The 16,106-nt window shown below is 43.2% G+C and overlaps 1 protein-coding gene across 8 annotated transcripts in view; it reads left to right on the forward strand.

Moving 5' to 3' along the window:
* Positions 1-16,106, forward strand: part of SYTL2 (synaptotagmin like 2) — a 98,534-nt gene that overhangs the window by 2,049 nt on the left and 80,379 nt on the right. For 7 of the 8 annotated variants that reach the window (XM_054973736.1, XM_054973742.1, XM_054973741.1 and 4 more), the window contains exon 2: positions 64-147. The exons of the other annotated variant lie outside the window; for it this stretch is intronic. The gene's annotated coding sequence lies outside the window, so the exon portion shown is untranslated. The remainder of the gene's footprint in view (positions 1-63; positions 148-16,106) is intronic. 8 annotated transcript variants of the gene reach the window in all.

The raw sequence follows: 16,106 nt of genomic DNA on the forward strand, positions 1-16,106 counted from the left end.
AGGCAGAAAGGGAAGATGCTACTGGTCTTTGCATGAAATCAATACCTCTTCTAAATCTTTCAGCTAGGTTTGTTGGAAGCCTCCAAAAAGCCTCTTCAAAAAGTGAAGGCACCTTCTAGATTATTTGCTTTCAGGCTCTTAAAATAGGTAAGGACTCTTGAAATATTTGCCGCTACTTGATTTATTCTTCATTGAGTGTGATTTGGGGGGGGGGACTATAGCTCAGAGATACAACCCTTGCTTTGTATGCAGAAGGTTCCAGGTTTGATCCCTAGCATCTCCAGATAAAGAATCTTGGACCCCAGATGTTGGGAAAGACCCTTTTCTCCCCGAGATCCTACTTCTACCAGAAGAGTAGAAAAACACTGAGCTATAAGAGTTGGAAGAGGCCTCAAACTCATCTAACCCTCTTCTCAGTGCAGTAGGAGGGATGAATAATAAGATTTGATATAGGGTGGGTTCACATATTCAGATCTCAAACGAAAACCATGTCATGCTTTTAATATTATAAATATGAGCTTGCCACTAATTTGTTGTGGGGCAGCCGAGCATCTTCCTTCAAAGTTCTGTTTCTGGACTCTCCCCCTCCTACCCTGCCCCGTCAGACTTTTGAAACAGGAGATGGCTCTTGCCGCAGTTTGGAAAAAGGAAAATTGGCGACCAGCAATGCTTATTCTCCTACCATCGCAGGAATGCCTTGCCACATTATGAATTTAATTTTTTAAGTGCTTGAAGCGCATGTATTCCTGATTGCCAGTGTTAAAGTACAATTTTCTGTAATGCATTTTTTTTCAAAGGGGGAACCCTCATTGCTGGGCTGATGGCAAAGCTGTCCCCAGTCCACATGTGGGTAGGACATTTGCAGTACTCTCTCTCTCTCTCTCTCTCTCTCTCTCTCTCTCTCTCTCTCTCTCTCTCTCTCTCTCTCTCTCTCTGTGTGTGTGTGTGTGTGTGTGTGTGTGTGTGTGTGGTTCTTCCCCCCACCCCATCCAATCCTTTGGCTAAAATGCTGTCCTGTTAGCAGCAATGATATTAAAGTGAATTGGTAGTTGCTATGCCACTGGAAGTGTCTGTAAGTAAGTACCTTCTATTTAAAGGACAGTAGGTGAAAGTCTCTGCATGATTCATCGACAGCACTTTCAAAAAGTACTGGCAAGACTTCATTGCAGAATTAAAATGACCTTCGAGTTTCATATTCTCCTTTGCCAGTACTTGAGAGAAGATGAGACGGTGAGCACCCCGCTTCCCCTGCAAAGAACATTTATGGTCTTGTTTAGCAATATTCTGTTCCCTTACCCCTTTAATTCTGGATTAATTTGCCCAGAGTGACTCATGATTAATACGGAGAATTAGATTTGTCACTCTATGCATTGAACACGATCTTTAAACTGTGGCTTCGGTAGAATGCCCCGGAAGAGCGAGCGTTAGCAGAGCAGATCTGGAGGACCAGCATTGACCAGGGCCAGAGCCTTTTTGGTCCTGGCTCCAACCTGGTGGAAAGCTCTGTCTAAAGAGATTAGGGGCCGGCCAGATTTGTTATTGTTCTGCCAGGCATATGGTTGACGCTGGTTGGGTCTCCCCACCGGCCGACTAGAGGAAAACATACCCCCCCTACCCACCCAGCCTGTTAAATACTTTGGAGATGGTTGGGTGGTGGTTATTGGAGAAGTCTGCTGCTGTATGTTTTAAATATTTATGTGGTTTTATTGGTTTTAAAGTTATATGTATTTTAAATTACTATACTGATTGTAATCCACCCTGAGCCTGCTGCAGGGAGGGCGGAATATAAATTGAAATAAATAAATATCTGCCTTAATTTGGGGCCCAAAAGTAGGTTAAAATAATTACGCCGTTGTATATTAGGTTGTAGTATGTTTTGAGAATATTTTGTAAAGGTGTTTATGAGCAGAGGAGCGAGTTTGTCAGTTTTCGGTGTACTGCCCTTTCTGAGCGGAATGAAGCAAGTAGACGTTCACATGATTGAACAAACCAAGAAGAGTCTCTGAACTCTTCAGGATTGGGGTTGTTCGGTCATTGGATTGTAGTGTCTCTTTTATTTCTTGCAAGCATCCCAGAAACAGACCCAGACGTTTGTTGACCCTCAAATAACGTAAGAATGCTTGGTGGTATTTAGTGACTTTTTCATTAATCCAGCAGGTTTAGTTGCCTGTTGCTTTTTTAGCCGGAGAAAACTATTTCTGTGATGTGGACTGTGGAGACCTGTTCAGCAGCAGCAGAAGAAAATGAAATATAGTGGAATTAGTTTATTGAGAGTCATGAGAGAATGCCACTTGACGTTGTGGGGAAGAGTTGAAGCTAGCATGACAAGTCTTGTGTTACACCCAATCTATTTGATTTCCCATGGGATCCCGTTCAACTTTAAAGTTTGATGACGTAGTGCCTAGCAGAGAAAATGAGACAGAGAAAGAGAGAGTGAAGTCCATTGAACCTGCTTTGTTATAAGGAAACAGTGACGGAATGGGTAAGGAGAGGGCGAAGTTTGGTACCAGGGACTTCACTCTTTCTTTTGCAAGAGAAAAGTGGTCAGTGAATAAGTAAATACTGCTTTATGCTTGAAACTTTCTGTTCTGTATGTTTGCTTTGATGATTGTATACTGGAGCAGGAAAGTTGCTTAACAGGAAAAGAAGAGGCCCATATTGAAAGAATCGATTGTCATTCTTCACTTGGTGGATACATCTTTCCCCCCTCCCCACCCCAAACTCTATAGCTACAGAAATGTGCACGAGTGCCATTGCTATAGCCCAGACATTTTCTGTATTTTTTTCCTGACGAGCAACAGGTGTTTCTCCTGGATTTGTGCTATGGAGATTCACCAGAGGCTAGATGCCTGACTAGGAAGTCCCCCCCTTTCTTCTTTATTCCTAACATCTTTGTCTTCCAGATAATTTGGTCTGTAGATAGAGAGCTGAAATTCCACAAGTCTAGATTGACTGCTCTGTTTTCAGCTTCTGTACATGGCAAGTTGGGTATGCAAGGAGAGAAATGTCTCAGTGTTGGAACTTATGACTGACTACAGCTTCATGTTTGCTTTAACAACAACAACAACAACGTTCAATTTATGTACCGCCCTTCAGGATAACTTAATGCCCACTCAAAGCAATGTACAAAGTGTGCTATTTTTATCCTTGCAACAATCACCCTGTGAGGTGGGTGGGGCTGAGAGAGCTCTGAGGGAGCTGTGACTGACCCAAGGTCACCCAGCTGGCTTCAAGCAGAGGAGTGGGGAATCAAACCCGGTTCTCCAGATTACAGTCCTGCTGCTCTTAATCACTGCACCAAACTGACTTTGTATAACCCTTTCATGCTGTAGATCTGAGTGCTTGTTGGCTGAAGATTCATAAATTCTGGTGCAAAAGGAAAGCAATTCCTGGAGGTCTCACAGGAGGTGCCCTGACGCACATGGGAATCCCTACTTGTTTGGCAATGTGGTTCCAAAGAGGAACACAGAATATACAAGGTTCCTTGGGAGATAACAGAAGTAGCAGCAAGAGGGGAAAATTAAAATGGCCCATTTCTCTGGGTTTGCCTAAAGAAGGGGAATATCGATCTCCCCGCTTCAGATTGGACATGGATGTATGTGCTTCCTATGTGCCATCTCATTTGAACACCTCAAACAGACCTTTGATGAAGGCCAGTGTGCTTATTTTAGAGGACGGAATAGCTAACCTGTACATTCTGATAGTGCGGTTCATATGCTCTGGAGTGTCTGTCTGTTTGGGTCTTCCCATGTAGCTGATAGGGGAATCGGTGCTGGTTCGGTCCATGTACTCAGCATGCCAATCTCTGGTGTGGTCTTTTCATTCTGCTTACCAACCTCCTGGTGTTTGCGTGTGAAAAATAAGTGCCTTCTGAAGGGAAAGATTTGCACTCCTGGCTTTGTGGTTTCATGCCCACCTACAGAGCATTTGCAACTGTTATGTGCCGAGTACATTCAGAGGAGGACTTTGCAGTAAAAGGTATCTCCTTTTACCTACTTCATAGTTTCTCTATAAAATTAAACTGTTTTAACCCTGTTCTCATGCTCTTGTTGATGGAAAAATACAAAGGTCAAAAGCAACAATACCAAAAATTCTTTGGAGTGCACAATCTAACTACAGCATCAGAAATAATTTTAGCCTTTTGGCAGTGTGGCAGATCTGGAGTTGAACGTTGGTCTGGCTGTGATTTATACTCGTTGGGATGAGAGAAAAGAGGTGCTGAGTTATGACTTAGTACTTGGGTAAAAAGGTTGTGATATGTTCTCAGGCAAAGGAAGAACAGTTAATGTTTATGGAATGAATGGAGGTGAACCAAGAAACGGTACTAAAAGATGAAGTCAAGGAAGGCCATGGCTGTTTGCTCTCCTGTTACATTTCCATCATGAGCACTGGAAACTTGTCAGACTTCTATTGATTTGCCTATAAAAAGTCTGAATTTCCTCATCCTCAAATAAGCAGTATAATCTTAAGAAATGAAGTTCCAGAATTATGCAAACTGATACATTTAGGTGAATAACATTTTTTCCCTTTTTTCTTTTTTTTTAAATTTAAATTGTTTTTATTGCAGAACTTTTAACAGTACAAGGAAGGTAGAATAATAACCTTAATAACAAAAGCATTAAGATACAAACAGTTTGTAATCTAAACAGTATGTAGGAAAAAAAACCTATGTACAAAAGTTTATAAACAGTTAACAACTAGAAGAAAAACATCAACTTCAGGTAAGTTTCTTTCCCAAAATGTTATCACTTACATTTAACCCATAAAAATGTATCAATGAAAATAAAGCCATTTAGTTATTTCCAATTTACAACATCAGGTTATGAGTCAAATATAGATTGATATAATCTGTTAGGGGCTTGCAATTCTTTTTCAGTAATATATTCATAAAAGGGTAGCCATTTTTCATAAAAATGTGAACTATTAGAAGTTTTATTCTAGTTATAAAGATTATTAGTTATCTTTTCAATGATGATGTAATCCCAAATCTTCAAGTACCATTGCTTAATTGATAGTTGCGTAGGTTTGTTCCAATTTAGTGCAATCAAATTCTTAGCTGTGGTTAAGAGTGTAGAAATTAAGTGAATAACTTTTAAAGGGGTTGCATGTGCATGCATGCATGGGGCGTTCTGTATTAAAAGCCGGGTGATCAAAATTGCAGAAAAATTAGATGCATTATTAAAATATGGTGTTCTTGGACATGCAACAGTTTGGGTTTATTGACTTAGAACGGAGATCATGGCGTGCAAGCTGTTTTCCCGAGTTTGTTATTCTGCAGGGTCAATAGCTGACTTGGCTTTGTAGAAGATACAACTCTTCCTTTCCCTCCACAGCAAGATCAGGAGCAGGTCACAGGCACATCTGACTTCTGCTTACACTTCAGGCAGTATGTATTGTCTGAACCAGTTGAGGTGGGTAGCCATGTTGGTCTGCAGTAGAACAGCTGGATTTGAGTCCAGTGGCATCTTAGAGACCAACAAGCTTTCGAGAGTTAGCGGTCCCAGGAGCTTTGACTCTCGAAAGCTTACACTCAGAAAATCTTGTTGGTCTCTAAGGTGACACAGGATTAAAATCCTCCAGTTGTCTGAACCAGTGATATTAAATGTGGGATCCAAACTCTTCTAAAGAGATGGACTGTGGGTCAAGTTTAGGTCGGCCAATGGACTTTTCCTGACTTCATCAGATATATAAATAGGTAGGGAAGTGTCCTTCAGACAAACCTTGGCTTGGCTCCTAAGTGCCTTGACCGTTCATGGTAGGTACTTCTGCTCATGGAAGAAGCAGAGGAGATTTTAGCTAATTTCCGTCCCTTTTCACTGCAGCTGCCTGTGATGTTTCTGGGTGGTCCAGTGACCCAAGGGGCACAGTTGGGGGGTACAGAGGATGGTAAAGAAGGCAAAGGCAGGAACGCCACCTGTTGTCCTGCATAGGATACAAGTCCTTGTTCTGAAGGTCAGCCAGAAGATGACATATAACAGACCACTATTCAGGTCAGCTATGGAACACTGCATTAAAAAAAAAAAGCTGCTGAGATTGTCCAGGTCGAATTGACATCCATAGCGTTGGACTTCATTTTAAGCTAAGTTGACTCTCCAGACCAGAGTGTTGGCCCCACATCTGAAATAACACTTATATTAAGATTACTAGGAGATCTTGATAAAACCGTGTTTTCTCAAACTTTGGGAACTGAAAGCCTCTGCAGACTTTTCGGTAAGCAAATTCTAGTTCTTCCAACCAGGTCTAATAATTTCAAAACCTATTATTATAGATACGACCTGTGTGACTTCAACAGGTAGAAGTGTGTTTTTTTCCTAGGCAAAGGCAGAATTGTGTACAGTGGTTGAACAAGAATCTCAGAGAACGGGTTTGAATGTCTTGGAGGCTTGCTAGGTGGCCTTGGTTGCAAAGGGGGTAGCTGTGTTAGTCAAAATAAAACAAAACGTCAGTGGTACCTTGAAGACTTAACAACATTGATCTCTGTATGAGATTTTGTGAGTTGCTGCTCACTTCTTTGGGTAGTCACACACTCACACTCTAGCCTACCTCACAAGGTTGTTGTGAGAATAAAATGGAGGAGAGATAACAACATATACCTCTTTGGGTCCCCGGTGGGGAGACAAGCATGGTATAAAGGAAGTAAATAAAGGAATAAAACCTCTGCGGTGGTTAAGGCTAGCAAGCGCAGCGCCATAAAGTCACTTTCTGCTTGAATGGAGTTAATCTACTTGTCTGAAATTTGAGAAATTCTCTCCCTAGGGTCAAATCAATTAATCAGACAACTGAGCTGTTCAGTTCCTTTTATATTGTATATGATTTTCTTTCCTCCTCTCATAGGTTGTTTGTGAGTGACTTCTCTTTTTTTTAAGCGCATTGGAGGGCTGGCTGTCAGTACTGGTTTTTAGCCGGCTAAATCAGTTCTTTCTTCATTCCTAAAGCAGGGAGTCATCCAACTTCGCCCAGACCTGGTAGCTTGCTGTGCTGGATTCTCTCTCTCTCTTTCTTTTCACTTTGGTGTTTTTTTAGAAAAAAAAATGGAGATGTAATTTGATTTCTCAGTGACACTAAGGGTTGCCGAAGGGTGTGTGCTGTGATCAAAAAAGACTCGTTTTGTTGTGAGTTCTTGTAACCTTAATGAAGAAATCTACAAAGTGGTGTTTTTAAAGATAGGTACTATCCTCATCCCCCCTCCCCAAATTAAAACTCTGTAGGTAAAATAGATGCTTCTCATAGAGAGTGTTTTTGTGAGTGCATAAAAATTACCTGCCTCAAAAAAAGCATATGCTACTATATATCCCATTTTCCCCAATGTGCTTTACTGGTTGTTCTGAATATGTACCTCCCGGAATAGAAGAAGGAAATATTAGAACGGTAACTTACTCAGAGATGCAATGGGAACCCTCCGCTGAGGATAGGTAATTGTTACGTGCATCAGGAGCGATTGGCTCACTCAGTGGCATCCAGTGCAGATACCCAGATGCTAACATCAGTGACTCACACAGAGATGTAGCAGGCAGCCTTCTCTCTGGATAGGCACTTTGGGGTTGCAAGAACCTCTGTTTTAGATCCAGAAATTCTGTGAGCTAAATTCTGTTTGGAAGCATACATTTCCTGCCTCCCTCGCAACCCCCACATACCCTGAAATGCTGCCCCAGGAACACTGTGTGTCTGTGAGGAGGGGGTGGGGGGGTCTGCAGTAGAAGGGTTGCAGTTGACCAGTTTCTGTTCTTTCCCCCACAATTTCCAGCCAGGTGTCTGTGGCAGCTCTACCAACAGTGCATGGAGGCTAAAGCCTGCCCATGACCCTTCCTGTCCGACAGGTATTCAGAGATATGCTGCTGCTGAACATGGAGGTTCCATTTAGCCGCCAGCACTGATAGGCTTCTCCATGAATTTGGCCAATCCTTTTCTAATGTGCCTGAACTAGTGACTGTTATTACATCTTGCGGCAGTGAGTTCCACAAGTCAATTGTGTGTTGTGCAAGGAAGTCTGCCCTGAATTTCCCGCTATCAGTTTCATTGGCTGCCCCTGAATTCTAGAATTTTGGAAGAGTTATCCTTTTTTTTTTTAAACTGAAAAGTTCTAACCCCCTCAGCCTTTCTTGTTAGGTAAAGTGCTCCAAACCTTGAACATTTTGGTTACCTTTACCGGTACCTTTTCTAGCTTTACAATAGCCTTTTTTGAAATGAGATGACCAGAACTTAGACACTCTAGGTTTCAAAATGAGGTAGGCAACTTTCGTGGTTTTGCTGCTTTTGCACTGGCGAGAGCTAGGTCTGGCCTCTCCTCTCAAGTAGAGAGTCTGTATTTAGAGTTTTTGCTCCTCTAAGCTATGGGGCTGTCTCGCAAGCCCCATTTCTGCACACATAGGAGCTTGCACTTCTACAGCTGTCCCGTATCTCTGCCCGGCACCATCCCACTCCACTCCCAGTGTGACCTGGGCAACTACTTTGGGCAACTTCCACTACCAGCAGCTAGCCTTAAAGAGTATCTTCTGCTAAAGGAGCAGGATTTGAGTCCAGTCACACCTTAAAAGGCCAACAAGATTTCCCGGGTATAAGCAGGGCTCATTTTGAGGGGGAACGTGCAGGAACGCAGTTCCAGGAGTTCTCCAAAAAGGTCACATGTCAGGTGGCACTACCCACCTGATTTTTGGCCATTTTGGGCCTGGATCGGGACCCAAAATGGCCATGATCAGGCCACAAACAGCCAGGATTGGTCCTGAAATGGCCAGGATCGGGCCTCTGATGGGTGGTGGATCACTCTTCTGCTCAGCAGCGGCCCAATCCTGACCATTTTGGGCCCCTTTTTGGCCATTTTCAGCCCCTTTTTGCCATTTTGGGCCTAATTTCGGCCCTGAATGGCCAGGATTGGGTCCAAAACAGCCAGGATAGGTGATGTCAGGGGGTGGAGCATATGCAAATGAGTTGTGCTAATGAGTTATGCTAATGAGTTCCTCCAGCTCTTTTTCTACGAAATGACCCCTGGGTATAAGCTTTTGAGAATTAATGCTCCCTTCATCAAATGTAATAGGAGATTGCTAAGCCCTTATATCCCATTCAGAAACGGGGAGGGTTGTTTAGAAAAAGGGAGTCAGGATGCAAAAGCACAATACTAGAGGACTAGCACTCTTTCCTGGTTGCATTGCTGTTTAAAGGCTCTGCTCCATTACCACGTCTCCCACTTTCCTCCCACTAGCACTTGTGCCGACTAGTGCACTCTGGAGACGACAGGATCAACCGCAGTGCGCTTTCCTTACTCCTCTTTAAAAAGTATGACTGAATAGGACTTGATGGCATACAGAGATCAGTCTTCTGATGTTCAAAACATTAAATATGATCAAGAACCAAGAAGCGCACACAGCATCTTGAAATCACAACGGAATGAGCAAAGATCAAAAGAAGGTGGTGTAAGCACAGTCCTCTAACCCTATACATAATCTACAAAGTGGCTAGAATAAGGATACATTATTTATTCTGGGAGTACCAAGTTTCAGAAACTATTACCTTAGTTTCCTGGTGTGTGGGGGGCAATTCTCCCCTTTGTTCAGCAACATGGTTATGGCTGTCCTTGTGATGGAACTCTAGTGTGAAATTGCTCCCAGTGAGAAAATAAGATGGCTAAGAGACCTTCTTCCTTGTGATCAGGGTTTTAAAAATCATTTCCTTCTTTGCCCACCCCTAATGGGTCATCTTTGTGTGCCTTGTGGCATCTCAGGCTCTGTGACTTTGGTGTGATTTTTCTACCCGTTGGTCTTTCCTGACTATGCTGTCTCCGTATCTGTGGAGCTGGCTGGCTCATGTACTGGGGGAATGAGTCAAACTTGCCCCCCTTTTCTCTTGTGTACTGTGTGTGTGTTATGTGCTGTCAAGTCGCCTCCGACCTATGGCGACCCTATGAATGAAAGACCTCCAAAACGTCCTATAATTAACAGACTTGCTCAGATCTTGCAAACTGGAGGACATGGCTTCTTTTATTGTGTCAAGCCATCTTGTTTTAGATCTTCCTCTTTTCCTGTTGCTTTCCACTTTTCCTAGCATTATTGACTTTTCTAGAAAATCTTGTCTTCTCATAATGTGACCAAAGTACGATAGCCTTAGTTTTGTCATTTTAGCTTCTATGGAGAATTCAGGCTTGACCCACTTATTTCTCTTTTTGGCTGTCCATAGTATTTGCAAAACTTTCCTCCAGCAGCGCATTTCAGATGAATCAGTTTTCTTCCTGTTAGCTTTCTTCACTGTCCCACTTTCACATCCATACATAGCAATAGAGAATACCATAGTTTAGATTATCTTGATACTAGTTAGTCTGTAAAAGGCACTCAGCACTGTTTGAGCATGTACAGAGGACAGACCCAGATATTGTCACTTGTGATGACATGCCTTGCACCCTGGAATTTAAATCCAATAGCTATGTTAAAAGTCCATATTTCAGCCCAAGCAGGTCCATGTTCTGATTAAACAGAAGTTTGAAGTATGATTTCATAAATCAACTTCCAGGGCGCTGAAATCTGATTTTGTGTGTGTGTGTGTGTGTGTATTCCTCCCAGTGAAAGGGAACCCTTAAAATACCTACACATCTTTTGCAATATTTCAGCATTCTCCACCCTCTTGTTAATGCAAATAGTTCGTATGCTTTTGATATGACTTTTCATAATACATTCTGGGCGCAGAGATCAAGAGCTCCTTGAAATCCTTGTACAAACCAGCTAAACCAATTTGGATTTCTGCCATGCACAATGTTTTGCAAGTCTCCAGCAATTGGTTTTGTGAAGAATTCTTTATGGCTGGTGTGCTCAGTGCTATTCGAGCTGTTCGTTCTTGCCTTCCCCCTGCTACAAGTTTCTCGTCGTGTAAATGTATAAAAAGCTAGCAAACAGTGAATTAATCCGACTTGTGAAATGTTGAGGGAATCATTTATTCCTTTGTAAATGCCGATCTAAGGCTCCAGAGAATGGCATTGGCTTGGGAAGACAGGTATGTACTATAATAACTAGACAATTTGGTTTTCATAGGGAGTACTCCTGCTGCTATAGTATAGTGGTTAAGTGGCTGGGCTGTGAATCAGCACTCTGCTGGTTTGAATCCCAGTACTACCATGAGCTCAGCAGGTGGCCTTGGGTAAGCCGCTCCTCTCAGCCCCAGCTACATTGTGTGACTTTGTTCACCCCTCTGAGTGGGCACTAGAAAAGTGGTATACCACCCTAGGTTCCTGACCTGGATGGCCCAGGCTAGCACTGATCTCATCAGACCTCTGAAGCTAAGCATGGTCAGCCTTTTTTAGAACTCTGATGGGAGACAGTCAAGGCCCTCTGGGGTCGCTACACAAAGGCAGGCGGCAGCAAACTGCCTCTATTCATCTCTTGCCTTGAGAACCCTCCACGTTTGCTTGATGCCACTTTCTTCCACCACCCCAGGTCCATATCTTCACAGAGGGTCTCTAGGCAGCAGTTTTTGCTTGGCAGTGGCTTTTCTAATACTTGATGACATGTTTGCTGCAGCATCTACCATGGTGTGAAGGGTAGGCTTGAATTGCTGGACATTCAGAAGTTGTGGTGATCAGCCAGGACTTTTTTTAGCTCAGGGATGCCATACGGGATTGAGCCTGGGAGACCTCTGGGAATTTTGAGAAAGTGCCGCCACAAAGTGGCTGCCGTGGGGATCTGTGGGACGGGCTGTGCTCTGGGGACGAGATGCTGTTTGGTTTCCAAAAGGAGGAGAAAGATTTGGTCCCTCTGTGGATGAAAGGAGAGGTTTGTCTAGCCCAGAGATAAGAAAGATCTGCCTAGGATAAGGTCAGCTTGCTGGTCAGTTAGCTAGTAGAGAGTTGCTTGAATTTACCATTCAAAACCCACTGGCTTTGCTCCCTAAGGAGCAATTAGCACCGGGAAACACATCAGTGGGTACCAGAGCATCCACAAACACTGCATTGGGGATGCCTGCCTTAGAAAATATCAACTGCATGTTTGAAGGCCTGCATCTTTTCTGCATGCTTTGATTTCTGATCAAGCAAACTTGGGACAAACGTGGCTGTTGAATGGGTGGATTGATCCATGCTCAGTGAACAAATTTGGGACAAATTCAGTAATTAGTGCTCACCAGTTCTGGGGCATTTGGACTGCATTCCCACATCATTGGAAATTGCAGCATCTCTTTCGTTAGCCACTGGGTTTTTCTGTGTGAGCAAGACAATCCAGTTGTGAAGGGCTGCTATAGCACAAAGACACGCTGAGCACCCTAAAGTGCCATAGAAGGATAATTCGTACTCACTTGGTGTGATTGTTTTGTGTTCGGTATTGCTATACTATTGTGTGTGTGAATGAGAACAGCCTGTCTGCTTGTAGCTTCGCTACTCACAAACTATTACCTTTTGGCAGCCCAGGTGTGTTAGACGTTTCTATTAAGGTCTTAGTGGAACCCTAAGTCGAGTTACTCTAGTCTAAGCACACAGTGGGCTTAGACTGGAGTAACTCTGCTAGGGATTTCACTGCTAGTCATGCGGACCGAAGCACTGGCTGTAGTAATGGATTGAAAAGGAGATGGCGAACTGGAGTTTGTTTTCGACAAGAGTTGGCAAGTATGGCTTCAGTTGGCGGAATGCACGTTCTCGGCTCCGTATGCTGAGGTGGCAGGTTGTCGCAAGCGAACCTGTCTGACTGTTCTCATGTGGGATGGTTGGATGTTGACTGACAGTGCAATCCTATGGAGAGTTACTCCAGTCTAAACCCATTTACTTCAATGGGCTTAGACTGGAGCAACTCTTCATAGGATTACATTGTAAATCTCTCTCCTGTTTAGCTCCTTCGGAGGAAGATGGAGGTTTCCCCACTTGTACCTCTGCCAAGAAGTCAATTAGTATACACAAATGATGTTTCATCCTGTCCCCCCTGGCTGCTGTTAATTGCTTTAGGACCTGAAATATGACTTTTTAAAAAAAATCACTTAAATCTATTAACTGCAGCTGTTTTTAATGACTTTTTCGATTTATAGCATAAAACATCTATTATACATATGCTTTTACTGAGCCTTGCCAAGGAGTAAAATGCTTAATTCAGCTTTTTTTTCTTATGTTCAAAGCAGATGACTAGATGATTAAAAGGTCTTGTAAATTTTGAGGCAATATAAAAATGGTGTATGTGGTCAGCCACAGGTTTTGACTTCCTTGCTTATAGAAAAGTGACTGAATCTCTCCTCTGCCAACCAGTGCCAAAGAGAAACTGATGCCAAAAAGACTCGCCCATATTGTTTAAAAGATGTTGCAATAATGTACTTGCTTACCTGGCTTTGCAATTTCCAGGAAAAATAAAAACCTCCCACCACCAAGCATTTGTATATTGATGGAATAGTCCTCGAGTGGTACACCTTTACATCTGTCCTCCGAACAGAGAATAGTTTGGAGTATCTTTTAAAAACTTGTTTGCAAGTAAGTAAATACCCTTTGTTTTAACTATAGTTTGGCCCTGGTTTGTGATTTGAATTACAAAAGGAAGCTCTTCAGGGGGGAAATACAAGCTTCAGTCCCAGGACATTGAAATATGTGCTTCTTCAACATGTTTGGAGCAGGTCTGTTAATTAGGTTGTCAGAACAGTTATGACTTGCTGGTTTGATGAGAATATCACTATTTTGAATTTTGCTTCTTGCTTTTTTTTGCAAATAAACTGTTAAGTTGGTCTTTGGATTTTTTTGGCGGATTCCCCCCCCCCTTTTTTTGGGCCAAATTTTCTATGTACAGTGTAAGATTTTTTAAGTAGTATTTGTGCATCACGAACTAGGAACCAGGTACTGGGGCAAGTTAATGAACCGGTTTGTGGTTCGTGGGGTTTAAATACCCCTTTTCAGCTGCTTAGCAGCAGCAGGGAAAGGGGCATTTGACAGTTTAAAGGGCCCTTTCCTGCCTTGCAAGTGGCAGGTCCCTTTAAACTATCAGCTGGCAGGCAGCAGGGGGGGATGCCCCCCTGCCGCCTGCCAGCTGATAGTTTAAAGGGCCCTGCCGCTTGCAAGCGGCAGGAAAAGTTTATATGGCCATTTCCCTGGGGAAAAGGCCCTTTAAACTGCCCCTTTAATACGACCCAAACGAACCAGTAGACCAGTTCATGGAATTTTGTGGAACGAACCACTGGTTCGTGAACCACGAACCAACCTGGTTCGTGTGTTTTTTTGGATCTTAATTCGATTTGTGCCCATCTCTAGAGATGACCAAGTAGCACAGAGGGGCAACTGAGAGGTGAACAGGCCAATTTGCCAACAGCAAAAAAGAAATAAAAGTTGGAGGCAGTTAGACTTCGTCTGTGTGTATTACTCTGCCTCTTGTGGCAGCCTTTTTGTGGCTGGCTCCACCTCCTATGGCCGCCATTTTGTGGTTGCGCCAACCACTGTGTGTCAGAATTCCAAAGGAGCTTACAGGTTCACAGACAGTTGGGGACCAATGAAAAAGAGGGTATTCTTTCTTTTATTCCTCCCCTCCCTCGCCACCCCATCATTTTGCCCCAAATCTTTCATGGGTGATACTTTTGAAGAGCTCTCAGGACCACTTATTATTTAATACAGTGTGTTAAATGAATTGAATAGCTTGACCGCCATTGAATTAAAGATTATCCAGCAATCTTCCTAACACAAAGGGGATCTAAACTCAGGCCTTTGAGGTCCTAGTTTGGCACTTTAACTAGACCACCATTCTGGTTCACTTTTCATTTTTCTATAAATAACTTGTTTTTTAAAAGATCTCCCCCCTTCTTTTTCTCCAAGACAGTGGACCAAGTGTCTCAAAGTCTGCGTGCTGCTTTCTCTCTGGCTTAAAGTCTAGTTGTTAAACTCCCCCTGCAAAGGAAACCCACATTTCCTGTTTGAATTGCTTGATGAAAGAAGGCCTGGGTAACATTCTTTCCCTCTTTAGTTTAATGTTGGAAATGACGTCTTTTCAGAATTTGCTGGTAATAGGACTAGAGTGGAAAACCTCGAGCTGCTGCTTGATTAAAGAAATCTTTCTTGATATGTTTGCATGACCAAACTTTTCAGTTAAATCCATGCATTTTCATATGGACAAAGTTCTGAAAGAATAACAAAGCTTCTCTCATTTTCAAATGCTGCCTTTGTGCATTACATCAATCTCCAGGCTAGAAGAGGCATTCCTTTTCATCTGGAAGAGGAAGAGGAATGCTTCTTTCTGATTGCACCTGACATCTTTGGAAGTAAAAATCTACTACCCAATTGATTGGGAGAATCTTAGTAGATGATATAAACCAGTCTGTTTAGATGTTAGGGAATACCCATACACCCCGACTTTAAGGCCCTTGACCAAACTCTGTGTTGTTCCATATATGCCCCTTTTGTATTCTTCCTAAATTCAGAGCAGGGTAGCGGTGGCTGGAGTCTGTGATATTGTTGAGGCTGAGATAAGCCACACCTACCTCTATGAACACCTTTTGGCACCTTAAAGACTTAACAGATTAATTGAGAGCCAGTTTGGTGTAGTGGCTAAGAGCAACGGGACTCTAATCTGGAGAACTGGATTTGATTCCCCACTCCTCCACTTGAAGCCAGCTGGGGGACCTTGAGTCAGTTACAGCTCTTTCAGAGCTCTCTTTGCCCTATCTACCTCACAGGGTGATTTTTGTGAGCAGGGGTCATTTCGTAGAAAAAGAGCTGAAGGAACTCATTAGCATGACTCATTAGCATATGCTATGGCCCTTGCCGTCACTGGAAGTGTGCTATTAGCATAGCTGATTTGCATATGCCCCACCCTCTTACATCACCTATCCTGGCTGTTTTAGACCCAATCCTGGCCATTCAGGGCCGAAATTGGGCCCAAAATGGCAAAAAGGGGCTAAAAATGGCCAAAAATGGGCCCAAAATGGTCAGGATTGGGCCACGGCTGAGTGGGAGAGTGATCTACCACCTGTCAGAGGCCCGATCCGGTCCATTTCGTCCCCAATCCAGGCTGAAACAGGCCCAAAATGGCCGAGAGTCAGGTGGTGGGGGCCACCTGACATGTGACCTCTTTGGGGAACTGCCGAAACTGTGTTCTGGCGCATTCCCCCTCAAAATGAGCCCTGGTTGTGAGGATAATAATAACACACTTTGTAAACCGCTCTGAGTGGGTGTAAAGTTG

Source organism: Eublepharis macularius, chromosome 3 (genome assembly GCF_028583425.1).
Source record: "Eublepharis macularius isolate TG4126 chromosome 3, MPM_Emac_v1.0, whole genome shotgun sequence".
In the NCBI taxonomy this organism is placed as follows: domain Eukaryota; kingdom Metazoa; phylum Chordata; class Lepidosauria; order Squamata; family Eublepharidae; genus Eublepharis; species Eublepharis macularius.